The sequence below is a fragment of the Pinus tabuliformis genome, chromosome 8 (assembly GCF_031772625.1).
Source record: "Pinus tabuliformis cultivar Carrire ecotype Pingquan chromosome 8, CPIR1, whole genome shotgun sequence".
Taxonomy (NCBI): Eukaryota; Viridiplantae; Streptophyta; class Pinopsida; order Pinales; family Pinaceae; genus Pinus; species Pinus tabuliformis.
Window position 1 is genome coordinate 1080792931 of NC_142294.1, and position 14702 is coordinate 1080807632.

A 14702-nucleotide genomic window follows, 5' to 3' on the forward strand; every position below is an offset into this window, starting at 1 on the left:
TCTTGCAACGAGAGAATGCAGAACTCAAAGACCAAGCTCATAAACTTTTGGTCATGAACAAGCTCGGGCATATACTCCTTATGGCATGAAGGGATAGATGGTTCACACACATCCACAATCACATTGTCTTGATTTTCAAGGAGGGAACAAGGCGGACTATAGTCATCATATCTTGAGAAGAACCACAACTCCCTTTTAGGGTATTGGGAAGGTTCCTCAATTTGAGGGCTCCCAATAAATTCATTAAGGGGGCATCAAACTCCTCTTGGAAACTAATGACATCATGGTCATTGGATTGAGGATCATCATCTTGAAACTTATAAAATAGGCCTTTCCAGTGAGCCATTTCTTGCCATTCAAATTTTTATAAGATTCCAGATATGGAGCTGCTAGGGTGAACTTGAAATGCCTTGAGAGATGCTTCACCCTATAAGCATTGACTTTGAAGTTCAATGAAGAATTTGAGCTTCATTCTTCTAATGGAGTGGCCAAAAAGATCTATTAATGATGTTGTATAGGAACAAGACACATGTCTTGTGTCCCCAACAACAATGCCAAAAATGTTGCTGCACAAACTAGCAGGCCTTGTAAAGAGGCAAGAGTTAGAGGGCACAACAACATTTGGGACAGAGGCCGACTGTCACCACAACGTATGTCCCCTACTATTCTTAGACTTTTACCGATGGGAGAAGTCCTAGTAATACTCACTTGTGATAGATGTATATCTATGATATGTTTGAAGTGAGGAAGGTGGCTCATTCAATGGAAGGGTTCAACAAAAGTATGAGCTTTGGGAGAAGCTAGTAAGACCTTCCACGAAAAACCTCTTTGAAAGATGGTTCCACGAGACTTGGTGTTTAGATATATGATGAGATATGAGTGCATCCAAGGTCAAGGTAGACAAGAGAAAAGGCAATGTAAGATTTACTTCAATAAGTTCTAAAGCACAAGCCTTTAAAAAATCTCGAAGGTGAAGGATTAGCTTCTAGAGTTCCTTCTTGATGTGTTAAAATTGGCAACTAGGGCCAAACTCCATGTGGGTCATCTTATTTATGGCAACTGATATTTTCCTTGGATTCCTATCTTCGAGAGGTGTAGGATTGATTTAAAGATCATCCGATTCCGACATGTATGCATGGAGATATGAATTTATTTATGTTATTTGACAATTTGTCAAGGTCGGCCAACAACCAAATTACCCCAACTTATCCTCAACGTTGCATTATAAATAGAAAAGGTCTCAAGTCATTTTGACACTCACATCTCTTGTGATCTCTCTCCACTTGTTTGGGTTTTGGTGGAAGGGGAGGTCTAAAGGAGGAGCCCTGTACACTGTCCTAGAGGAGTGCTAACCCTAGCTGCAGATCTAAAAGGAAGCCCTAGATGCTGCCAAAGAGAAGGCTCCCATACGCAGTCAAGGAGGAAGCAAGCTGCTGTTCAGTTGTGCCCTAGCCGCTTTCAAGGAAGGTTTAATGCTGCCCTAGCCGCAGTCCTAAAGGAGGTGATCTAGTTGCAGTCCAAGCAAGGAGACTTTGCCGCAGTTCATGAAGCCTAGCTGTAGTTGAAGGGAGAAGACCCAAAAACTATCTTGTGAGGAGGTCTGTTCGCAGTTAAAGGAGACCTATTTGCTGTCTAAAGGAGCTTCAATACACAACCCTAATCAACATCATATTAAGGCCTAAAGCCGCAGCTAGAGGAGCCTTAAACACAACTTGAAAGGGACCCTAAGACATAGCAAGAAGTGTGGACCTAGCCGCAACAAAAGGAGTACTACAACAACGTGAAGGATCTGTGTTAAAGCCACATTGTTGTAGGTGACAGCGTGGTCTAATTCAAGGCTGTTTGGGCATGATAAGGTTGTTCTTGAGCTTGATTTGCAGGGCAGTAGAAGCCGCTTAAAGGAGGAGCAAGGGACTGTTGTTTAAGGGCTGATTGGGACACTGATTGAAGGGACCAAAGTTACAGTCCACTGCTGGGCTAGGCCACAGGCCATAGCCAGCAGTTGGAGACCTTTAGGAGCTGTGTTCAGAAGGATAGTAGCCCTACAAGGCAACGTGTAGATGGAGGGACTGTATGAAGACTAGCCGCAGTCAATAGGTGGATTGTTGGATGTGTTTAGGGTGCTTTAGCACTCAGAGCTTGTGCCCTAGCCAGTGACCAGGTCTGCCATGAAATGCACCAGTCCTTGCAGCATGTTAAAGGTGCCATATTAGTAGCCTTGACATGATCAGTGGAGCAACAAAGGAAGGAGATTCTTCTAGAAGGAAAGCCTCAGTCCTCTGGGTGATTGGTTGAGCTATTCTAGGACTATCATCCGCTGTATAGAAATCTTCAGAAGGTCTTTTGATCTCCTATTTGGCAAGTCAAGTATTGACTTCAAATCATTGTACTCTATCTCTTTCTCTCTGTTGAACTATTGAAGAATATAAGAAGAATTGGTCAAGGGTTTCCCCACATTGGGATTTGTCCCTCGCTAGTGCCGCATCTTGTGTACTTTGGTTTTCTACTGTTTGTGTTTATGTTCTATCTGCTCTTTACTATCATGCTGATGTGATTGCTAATCTGAATATTGTCATTGCGATAATATGGAAAATTGAAGTGAATTGCTCTAAGCATAGAACATACCAAAATTTAACATGGTATCAGAGCTGAGGTGAAGACAAAGGCCAAGCAAGAGTGAAAGAGCAATCACCGAAGACAGTTGGAAAGGTCAAAGGCTCAATGGGTTCCTCATCCCTCTTCCCAGCTGAAGACAAGCTCCGTGAAAAGTCTGACTATCACAGATGGAAGATGTCTCTTGATCTGACATTGGAAGAACAAGAAGTGCTGGATTATGTGAAGGGTAAAATCCCTGAGCCTCCATCAAATGCACCGGTTGCTACAAAGAACAAGTACACCAAGGGTGAAGTCAAAGCGAAGAAGATTATCAGAGATTCCATTGACAAGCATCTGGTGGCCTACATCTCCGATCTAAACACCTCCAAGGAGATCTACGACAGATTGGTAAGCATGTTCAAGGTTAGTGATGCAAATCAAATTTTGTTCCTCAAAAATAAATTGAAGGATATTAAGAAGGGCAAGGACGAGGATATTCAATCCTACTTCTTAAGGATCACCAAGATCAAGAATGATCTTCTATCGATTGGAGAAATCATATCTGATAGGGAACTTACTATCACTACCCTTGGAGGACTCCCACCTGAGTGGTATATATTCAGAACCACTATTCTCAATAATGATCGAATTCTAGGGTTTGAAGAATTGATGTCGAGATGCATTCAAGAAGAAACCAGGATGGTGGAGCAAGAGATGCCCTCTAATAGAGGTAACCCTACTGCTTTCTCTGCTCATGCCAAAAGGAGAAATTATGCAGGGTCTAAAGGTCATTTCAATGGAAAGCCCAGATCTAAGGGTGGAAGGAAAAGCAGATGCTTTGCTTGCAATAAATTTGGCCACTATGCAAGGGAATGTCCAAATAGAAGGGACACACCACATGATGATGATCACAATCATTCCAGGGGCTACTTCAATGATCGAAGGAATGACAGGTACAATGCCAAAGGAAAAAGGAATTTAGGACATCAAGGAAATGGTTGAGCCTCCAAGAAAGCCAAGAACTCCACGTATGAAGAATCAAATGTTGTTTCTAATAAGCAAAAGGAGTACTGTCTTATATCGGCCCTCTCCACTACCTCTCCTCCGGACTCTTTGGGAAATTAGCTTATTGATAGTGGTGCCTCAAGGCACTTCACCGGATTCAAGGAATCTCTCTCCAATCTGATAGAGAAGGAAACAAATTTGGAGATTATTCTTGGAGACAATACCACCTATCCCGTAAAGGGTATAGGGAATGTTACTCTTCAATTGGATCAGGGTAACACGGTTCATTTACAAGAAGTTCTATATGTACCTAATCTCAAGAAGAACCTGGTGTCCATTTTAGCAATGGAAGATAAAGGTTACAAGGTGGCTTTCATCGATGGAAAGATATGTGCTTGGAATAGGAATTTTAAAGATGCTTTTACTCTCTGGGTCAGGGTTGGCACTTTGTATCGAGTTGCAGGAAGTCCATTGGGGACCATGTCGTGTGACACATCTCTTCAATGGCACTGGAGGTCTGCCTATCTTCATTGTAAAGCCCGACCCGATGTGAGACAGATGGTGACAGGGATGCCTAAGTTCAAAGAAGAACATGAAGGCATATGTCTGGGATGTACCGAGGGAAATCTTACAAGTAATAGAAAGACCACAGATGTGGAACAACCCAAGGGGTTTGAGATTCATGATCAGGAATCTTATGTATGCAGGTTGAAGAAAGCTCTCTATAGTTTGAAGCAAGCACCTCGGGCTTGGTGTGAGAGGATTGACAACTATCTGATAAAGCTGAGATTCACTAAGAGTGAAGCCGATCCAAACCTTTGCCTTAAGGTTGTGGATGATAGACCTCTCAAACTGGTACTTTATGTGGACGATCTCTTTCTGACAAGTACAGACCCTCTCATTTGCAAAACCAAGAGGGAGTTGGATTCCAAATTTGGAATGGTGGACTGCAAGCCTGTGACTACCCTGATGGAGCTTAACTTTAAGAAGTTATGCGATAGTGCTGCCAGACTTGATTTGGGAAATGCCTTTGAGTTTCATCAACTCATAGTAGCATAGATGTTTTTGGTGAACTCCCATCCAGATATATGTTTTGTAGTTAGCGTATTGAGCCAATATATGGTTGAGCCTCATCACTCACATTGGATTGGTGCCAAGAATCTTCTGAGAATCTTTAGGGCACAATCACTCATGGAGTGAGATACACTGCCGGAAATGTGAGGCTGCATTATTACTCTGATGCTGATTGGGCAGGTAGTGTGGTGGATCGCAAAGGCACTTATGAGTGCTGGTTCTCTTTGGGTTTTGCTTCGATATCCTGGATGAGCAGGAAGCAGAAGTCGGTTGCTTTGAGCACTGTTGAGGCCAAATACGTAGCTATGAGTATGGTCACGTGTGAAGCTGTCTGGTTGGGTAAGCTCTTTAGTGAGCTGTTTGGACACGTGCTGGATACCACTGTGATCCTCTGTGACAACCAGAGTGGGATTTGATTAGCAGAGAATCCCGTATTTCATGATCGCTCCCAGCACAGAGACATCAGGTACCACTTTATGTGGGATATGGTATAATGAGGAGCAATAAGGCTTCGTCACACTGGGAGTGATGTGCAGGTTGGTTGCTTTGAGCACTGTTGAGGCCGAATACATAGCTGCGAGTATGGTCTCGTGTGAAGCTGTCTGGTTGGGGAAGCTCTTCAATGAGCTGTTTGGACACGTGCTGGATACCACCGTAATCCTCTGTGACAACCAAAGTGGGATCCGATTAGCAGAGAATCCCGTATTTCATGATCGCTCCCAGCACAGAGACATCAGGTACCACTTTATGTGGGATATGATACAATGAGGAGCAATAAGGCTTCATCACATTGGGAGTGATGTGCAGGTTGCCGATATATTGTCGAAGCCCCTGGGAAAGGTCAAATTCTTGACTTTCCGAGAACGACTAGGAGTCGTGGAGAGACTCTGTCCTGAGGGTCCTGTATGATATGGATACTGAACTATGGGAGCTCCGGGGGGGCATGAGGTACTTCTTGGAGTGATGAGCAACCATAGGGTGAGTGGTTCAACCTTCCCCTAGTGGATTGCTATGTACGCAGGATGAGTGGTTCATCCTTCTCCTGCTGAGACACAATCATAGGGTGAGTGGTTCAGCCTTCCCCTGGGATACCCCTGGCGATATGTAGGCAAGATGAGTGGTTCATCCTTCTCCTGCTGAGACATCCTACCCATGCAGTCTGGGACTCATGTGAAGTACCTCTCATCTGGCCAATGAGCAGGGAAATGAGGATAGGGACCATAGTACCACTGATGGATGCATCATGTACTATTGTACCCCCTATGCTAGGATGATATTGATCTGGGATCAATTGGAACTGATTTTAGATTAGTAAGAGTGGTATGAGACACTCTCTTTATTTGGAACTGATTTCGGATCAGTAAGAGTGGTATGAGACAATCTCTTTATTTGGAACTGATTTCAAATTAGTAAGAGTGGTATGAGACGCTCTCTTTATTTGGAACTGATTTCAGATTAGTAAGAGTGGTACGAGACACTCTTTATTTGGAACTGATTTCGGATCAGTAAGAGTGGTATGAGACACTCTCTTTATATGGGACTGACTTCGGGGTAGTAGAGAATGGTATGATACATTCTCGATCACTTCTTCTTCTTTATAAGTTCAACAACACAGTGCAGGGCATTGCATTGATGGTAGAGATAGTACAGACTGGCAGATGGATTAGCAGATGGAGTTCTCCTTAGTTGAGAGGGAGTGTTAAAATTGGCAACTAGGGCCAAACTCCATGCGGGTCATCTTATTTATGGCAAATGATATTTTTCTTGGATTCCTCTCTTCGAGAGGTGTAGGATTGATCTAAAGATCATCCAAATCCGACATGTATTCATAGAGATATGAATTTATTTATGTTATTTGACGGTTTGTCAAGGTCGGCTAGCAACCAAATTACCCAACTTATCCTCAACGTTGCATTATAAATAGAACAACTCTTCAAGTCATTTTGACACTTACATCTCTTGTGATCTCTCTCCACTTGTTTGGGTTTTGGTGGAGGGAGAGGTCTAAAGGAGGAGCCCTATACGCTGTCCTAGAGGAGATCTAACCCTAGCTACAGATCTAAAAGGAAGCCCTAGATGCTGTCAAAGCGAAGGCTCCCATACTCAGTCAAGGAGGAAGCAAGCTACTGTTCAGTTGTGCCCTAACCGCTTTCAAGGAAGGTCTAATGCTGCCCTAGTTGCAGTCCTAAAGGAGGTGATCTAGCCGCAGTCCAAGCAAGGAGACTTTGCTGTAGTTCATGAAGCCTAGCCACAGTTGAAGGGAGAAGACCCAACAACTGTCTTGTGAGGAGGTCTGTCCGCAGTTAAAGGAGACCTATTTTCTGTCTAAAGGAGCTTCAATACGCAACCCTAATCAACAACATAAGAAGGCCTAAAGCCATAGCTAGAGGAGCCCTAAACACAGCTTGAAAGGGACCCTAAGACGCAACAAGAAGTGTGGACCTAGCCGTAGCAAAAGGAGTACTACAACAACGTGAAGGATTTGTGTTAGAGCTACATTGCTGTAGGTGACAACATGGTCTAATTCAAGGTTGTTTGGGCATGATAAGGTTGTTCTTGAGCTCGATTTGCAGGGCAGTAGAAGCCGCTTAAAGGAGGAGCAAGGGACTATTGTTTAAGGGTTGATTGGGACACTGATTGAAGGGACCAAAGTTACAGTCCACTGCTGGGCTAGGCCGCAGGCCATAGCCAACAGTTGGAGGCCTTTAGGAGCTGCGTTCAGAAGGATAGCAGCCCTATAAGGCAGCGTGTAGTTGGAGGGACTGTATGAAGGCTAGCCGCAGTCAATAGGTGGACTGTTGGATGTGTTTAGGGTGCTGTAGCACTCAGAGCTTGTGCCCTAACCAGTGACCAGGTTTGCAATGAAATGCATGAGTCCTTGCAGCATGTAAAAGGTGCCATAGTAGCAGCCTTGACATGATCAGTGGACCAACAAAGGAAGGAGAGTCTTATAGAAGGAAAGCCTCAGTCCTCTGGGTGATTGGTTGAGTTGTTCTAGGACTATCATTTGTTGTATAGAAATCTTCAGAAGATCTTCTGATATCCTATTTGGCAAGTCAAGTATTGGCTTCAAATCATTGTACTCTATCTCTTTCTCTCTGCTGAACTATTGAAGAATATAAAAAGAATTGATCAAGGGTTTCCCCACATTGGGGTTTGTCCCTGGCTGGTTCCACATCTTGTGTACTTTGGTCTTGGCTTGTCTTCTACTCTCTATGTTTATGTTCTATCTGCTCTTTACTATCATGTTGATGTGATTGCTAATCTGAATATTGTCAATTGGGATAATATGAAAAGTTGAAGTAAATTGCTCTAAGCATAGAACATACCAAAATTTAACATGATGCGATGGCTAGGGCATTAAATATATGGAGAATCTACTGTGGGAATTCCACCAAAACATGAGAATCCCTAGAGGAGACAAAAAGGAAGAATCTTATCCAAGCGAAATTCAAAATGCCTCCCTACAAAGGATTTCGAACCAAGCCCTAGCGGAGACTCCCTATCCTTAGAGGGACGAAAAATAGAGGTGAAAAGAATGATAATTTGAAGTTTTAAGTGATCACTAAGGATTTGAAGACTAGTGCCTGGGCATTGGGAGGTTAGGAGTCATGTACGATTTCGATATAGACAACTCACTCTTCAAGGAGACCTAAAGGTATAGGCTTTCGCTACCCTTTAGATATTTATGCTTATTTAAACACTTGCCAATGGAGTTTCAAGGAATAAGGTGCATTAATTCCCCTAGGAACATTCATTCATTCACTATCTATGAGTAACACATGCAAAATTTCTCAATAGTTACAATTTTGAACAATATTTCAATAAGTAGGGCACATTAAATCACCATGAGATAATATCCCATGCATTAGACATTACAAAATTCAGAAATTTATCTATGGTTGCGGGGGAGCGACACCCCCCCCCCCCCCGAATCGCTCTTGGAGTGTGTTCCGATCGAGAGTGAATAGGGAGTGCAAAAAAAAAAATTCACTCGGTTTTTTTCACAAAATGTTTGTCACAAAGATGTTCCAAACGCTAATTTTTTCAAAGAAACAAGAGTTTTTGAGTAGGGCAGCCTAATATTCAAGCCTATGGCGTTATTATTGATATGTAATTCATGGTAACGTTAAACTCTTAAATTCTCCTTTATCTTTCATTTCCATCCTTTTACTTAAACTTTTAACATTACCATGAAATGACTTAAGATGTTTGAGAGTGGTTTCGACCTCATTGGATTTCATATGGAGAAAGTACAATTTTAGATTTCACTCAAAATCCAACAGACTTATCAATTTTTCAGGATTTCAGGGTTGGGGGGATTGCAATGTTTCCACTGGATTTTGTCATGTACTAGTGTATGGGACTCATATTTAATCAAGAGTACCAAGCCCTCTATGTGCCTTGATGTTAGTGACATTGGTTGTCGAACTCCTCTATCACGACCCTACTAAAAATGTACCCATCACTCAAACAAAATCTTGACTTGACATGCTACATTTTTTCTATCTTATGTTAATTGCTTAGAGGGTGATATTAATGACAAAGATCCCAAGATAGGCAATGATTTTGATGATATGTAGCTATTTGTTGTAGCATGATTTTTTTGGATGCTAGAGGCCATTGAGAGCCTATTTGTTTGTCATGTCCCTTCTCAAACACATTTGTAACAGGGTGCTGCTACACAATTTTGCACAATTTTGGCTAAGGAAGAGAACCCATCATTTTTGACTTAGGGACTTCGGAGGAAATTCAACTTAATTTGGTTGCTAGTGGAATGTGGGGGCTACCCACATGGGTATTCGAATTGGCCCATTCTAATAGCTTGGAGGGAAAGTCAAATAGGTGGAAGGAGGGGCCCACATGAGGCAAGGGAGGCCGAAGGAGTTATAAGGAGGGAACAACTCTCATTTTGGGATTCATTCATACATCTTGCAAACAAAATCACTTGACTGTTCACTCCGCTGTTTCGCTGAGTCAGCTGGCTGTTTAGCCACAAATCTCTCAAGCAGGAGATTCAACCTCTACTTAGGGGGACCATCCGTGCCCGCCCTAGAGAGGCAGTTCTACAAGGATTTCAGGAGTTCCGGGGCAGTGACATAGCACCACCAACCAGCGCAGAGCAGGGAGTGCATATTTCTAGGTAGCCAAAGAATATGCAGAGGGCGATAGAGGCCGGCAGAGATCAGATTGTTTGTCGGAGAGTTAGAGAGCTGAGATAGCAGCAATAGACCATCATTCTTGCTGAGTTTTACATCCAACAGCGCCAACATTCCAATAGTTTGAATTGTTGGGCTAGGGGACTGTGCAGAGGCCACTCAACATTTTTTCGTGGAGCTTAGGAGCATGTGTCTTAGGCCAAGCGCTCACCTGGGAAGTCAGGAATTGGATAACAAGGGTCAACCCAACACTTTGGGGGCATTTCCGGGAGGATTTACTGGCAATTTCCAGCAGGCTGAGTTTTGTAGTTGCAACTGAGGTTGGGCTCCAAGGGGGTCAAATTTCAGAAGCCTAAACCAACGAAAATCCTTTATGGGTTTTTGACAAGGATCCCAAATATAAAGTTTCATAATTTTTTGAGCACCGTAGGTGGGGTTTTAAGCTGTATCTTTGCAACAGACTGTGTAGAAATCTTGGGGATTGAATAGTGCCTTTGGGGATCGATTTTGGGAAGTCCAAATCGAGCCAAACCATTTATGGGTTTTTGTGGGTTTTGGCCAAGGAGTTTGTGGTTGAAGTTTCATCATTTTTTGAGCACCAGAGGAGGAGTTTCTTGCAGTCCCTTTCCAGGCAGCAGTGAAGTTTTCTGGGCAGCGCAGAGCATTAGAGGAGCAATCATTTCCAACATTTGAGATCATTGTATTATCACCTGGGTTCTGTCACGCTTGCCATTGAGGCAAGCCCAGGTGCATTCCTCCATACTATTGTACTTGCTCCATTGATTAATAAAATGGCTCAGCTGGTTCTTAATTCTAGAGTTTTTATGAGCATTTGCTGATTGTTTAAAATTTTTGTGCTGTAAATCGTTTTGCTTTGCATATCACTATTTATTTAAGTTTGGAGCATTACATTGTTGATGCATTTTTGGTTCAGAGATGGATGACAGTCGATGCTATTTTGGTTATGTGCACCCTTACATTTTATATAAATGAGATCTTGTAACTTGTGGATGTGGTTGATGAAGATTATAACTTCTATATGACTGATGTTATATGGTTTAACCATGTTTTTTATGCTTTTTATATCTAATTCATCATTCTACATGCTTTTGTTGACATATATGCACCAAAATATATAAAAACATATATTATATAAATATTCGCACCTGATTTGCTCTCGACCTGAGAGCTTTTGAAAATGTGGTTCCCCTCTCCCGTTCCTGCTTCCAAGTAACCTTGAATTTATCATCAAATAACACTTACAAGATAGTGAAGAACATATCCAAACATAACAATGCCAATTAGAAGCTCCAAAAAGATAGGAAAATTATCCAAACATCAAAATTCATCCAAAAATCTCCAAAACACTCCATAAATTGCAGGTCTGAATTCCTTTTCTAGGCTGAAAATCCAAGTGATGATGCCAGGATGAGACAAGGTCTCTCCTATTTATACAAGAGTTAAGAGTTCAAATTATGAAAGACAAAGCCCCTTCATGTGCCTAATATGCTAAGTAACCCATCCATGGTTACAAGCCAACCATGATAGCTCAAAAAATCAAATCGAATTTCCCTCCTAGGCCCACGCAACGCTGACGTCATGCATGCGTGGAGGCCTAGAGGGGCAACGTTGAGGCCTCATGTGCTAAAAATGTGAGAGAGGGCCTCAAAAATCATGATGAAGAGGGTGGTACCCTCCTTATGTTGCAAAACATCTCCAAACCCCTATTTGGGCTTTGTGGGCTCCAAATGGGTCTCATGGGTCTCCAAGTGGCTCAAGATCAAGTTGATGCTCCATCAATGAGGGCTAGAAGATGACACATGCCCTCCCATGTCTCCCTAGGAAAGACATAACCTAATTTGGGCCTTGAAACAACTGCCAAGCATTGGGTGCAATGTGTAGCCAACTAGGGCAACATGGTCCAAGCGCATCATCATCTTTGAATAATTGGGGCACGAGCAAGCAAATTGTGGTGTTAAAGAAGCCCATGGTGTGGCAATCAATGCTCTGCATGGATGGAGGCCCATGGCTCTCAACGCTCACCCTACAAATGCCATTATGATCCTCTGGAGGGCTTGGATCTTGTATCGGGTGGCCAAGTCTAAGATGAAAACCCACCTACAATCTTGTATAAGATCCAATGCGTCTCCTCACCTCCCAATACAATGATTAATTAGTGTAGTTGAGCAAAAAAGCTTGTTAATCAAGGGCAAAGACAGACACTTCATAATGGGCTTCCCTTCCAAATTTGGGGCTTTGAACATGTACTAGCGTTACCTTCTTGGGTAAGAGAGGTTAATGAATGACCCTATTAGGTGGTTTCAACCTCTAAGGGAATGATAGGTCCAAGGTACACCCTTCAAGTGGCAGGTGTGATGTGAAATAATGATGGAATGGAGTAGGGACAAAGGGAAGGCTCTAAGCCACACGCCGTGGTACGAGGGTAACGATGATGAGGAAAACCCACACCTTGGAGCAATCGTGTAACATGAGTTACCCTAACCTTTGTTTTTCTACCCTTCTTCATTTTCCTTTTGCCTTTTATTGATTTTCCTTCATTTTACTGCTCGAGGCTCAAGGGGATGAGAGCATGATGCATAAGATATAGCAATGATCACCCCCTTAAGGTGGGGTAGTTCATTGCCTATCAGGGTTGGGACATTCTTGGGTTCCTTATGATGCAGGGGGCACTCATAGGGGCCCTAGGAACCAGGGTGATGGCAATAATGATACAGGGGTAAGAGCTCATGTTTGGCTTTTGCCCACGTACTAAATTTTATTGTCTCGACCATCTTTTGCATTTTGTGGTATATTTCCTGTTGTATGTGGCCATATTATGCTTTTATATTTTTTTTTAGCTGCATCAACCTTCGGGGCATCGTTCCAGGCCTGACCCATACATGTGGACAAGGGGAAGGGGATACAAGAGCCTTGTGGACCCAATGGTCATGTGGATCCAAAGAAGGAAGATGATGAAATAGGGTATGTAATGTGCATAGGGTAGTGAAAAATGTGGAATGGGAAAATGGGACCGCACTACCAAAATCGGGGTTTCCCAAGTAGCGCCCATCCTAAAGCTGTAAGTTAGTAGGGGAGATCCCATGAGACTAGGGTTGAGGATTAAACCCCCAATTAAGGTAAGGAACAAGACTACAGTCAAAACCCTTCCTCCTTTCAAGCCACCTAATAATCCATACCCAAGCGTGCCTAAGAAAAACAAGCATAAGCACCTAATTGCATAATGAAAAAGCATACCTTTAGGATTAGATGCCCCCCCTTCAAACATATGATCTTGACAGATGGGTGAGGAGACATATGACTAGCTTAGGGAGCGGAGACATATGACACAACATGGGCTACGTCGGTGGCTGTTGGATGTCGGCTGGAGACAAATCTAAGTGAAAATTTTCTCCTATGGGGTCACTCAATCCAAGATGGAGCTTTTGGAAAACATTCTTAGGCCTATAGGTTTGTACAACAACAAGCTTTGGGGACTAATTTTGATAGATGAGGATTGGGTTAGGATAGATTGGGATTTGGTTTTACTACTCCAACACATCAACCATTGCAAGAGGACTGTTGCCTAGTGCATCATCCATGTTGAGTTTGCTGCCCACCATTTTTGGAATGAGGCCCTTTTTTTGATATAGACAATGATAGAGATTGATACACTTACCTTGCATAACACTCTTCAAAGGCCTTGAGCATTGCCTCTATTGGGCCCTCCTGAGAAGTCCATTGTTGGTTTTCCAAAATTACATGCCTGTTATAGTTAGTAGGCATATCGATATATATAGGCTCCCCTCTTTTAGATACTTCGTAAATGCCCCTAGCCATCTATTGTAAAACAAGTAGGAGTTGATTAGGATCATTCAAGAGAACAATACATTCAAGTCACTTGGGTAGATGCACCTCGTGGGCTCAAGCCCAAGAATGCACTCTACGTAGAGAATTTCATGGAGATGATAGATGGCGCTTTATTATTAGACCAACCTATACTCTTCATTGCTGTATACCCGCCCTCAATATCCTTTTGGCAAGTTCCAAGTTAGTAATTATTGGCTTTGGATGGAAGTTGATCACCATCTTTCACGAGCAGATAGGGCTTGTTGACTCGATCACTTACAGGAGATTGAGACGTAGGAGCATTTCACTTTCTAGTGCTCTAGATCCATGGTCAATACTAATCCTTTTTAGTGATTCCCATAAATTCTTCTCCATCTTCTTTTGATATTTCAACCAATGTTGCTTGGCTTTATACACGAGGGAGACTTTGAGGTTTAAATTGTCTATGCTTAGACCATTGACACCACTAGATACTACTAGGACGATCACCTCCTTCTTGATGCTCACAACCAGAGGCATCAAGAGGTAGGTAGAGAGCAGTGTCATCACCTTAGTTTCTAGATTCATGAGACCTTGATGATATCCTCAACCTCCATTTGTGAGACCTTTGCAATAGTGTCAAGTTTAGGCTAGAGACAATTATTTCGTTCATAGTAGACACTGACAACACCCTTTCTCCCATTCTTTTACATCTTAGCGGTGATTGGCATCTTCTAGGCAACATATTATATCTAGATCATTTAGAACTTCTAGGCTTCCAATTCACAAGGATAGTCCTCCATTAGGCGCTTTTTCACTTTGACCTCGGATGGTAGGAGAGATCCACCTACTTTCAGTGCAAATTTGGAGTTTAGCAGCTGCTCCTTCTCATTAGTAGGTGATGGCTCCTCGAGGGCATGAACATATACTCTAGGCGTCTATAGTCGAGGCATTTCTGGAGCATTCCTAAGAGGGATACTCTGTTTTTTGGGACTTCCAACATTTTATGTATGATAGGTTGTAGATTGCAAGTCTTTGACTTTA

General features: G+C 42.7%; 1 protein-coding gene across 3 annotated transcripts in view; it reads left to right on the forward strand.

Annotated features, from left to right (window-relative positions):
- RUG1 (Regulator of chromosome condensation (RCC1) family protein) overlaps nucleotides 1-14702 on the forward strand; it is a 509474-nt gene that overhangs the window by 46952 nt on the left and 447820 nt on the right. The window lies entirely within an intron of this gene.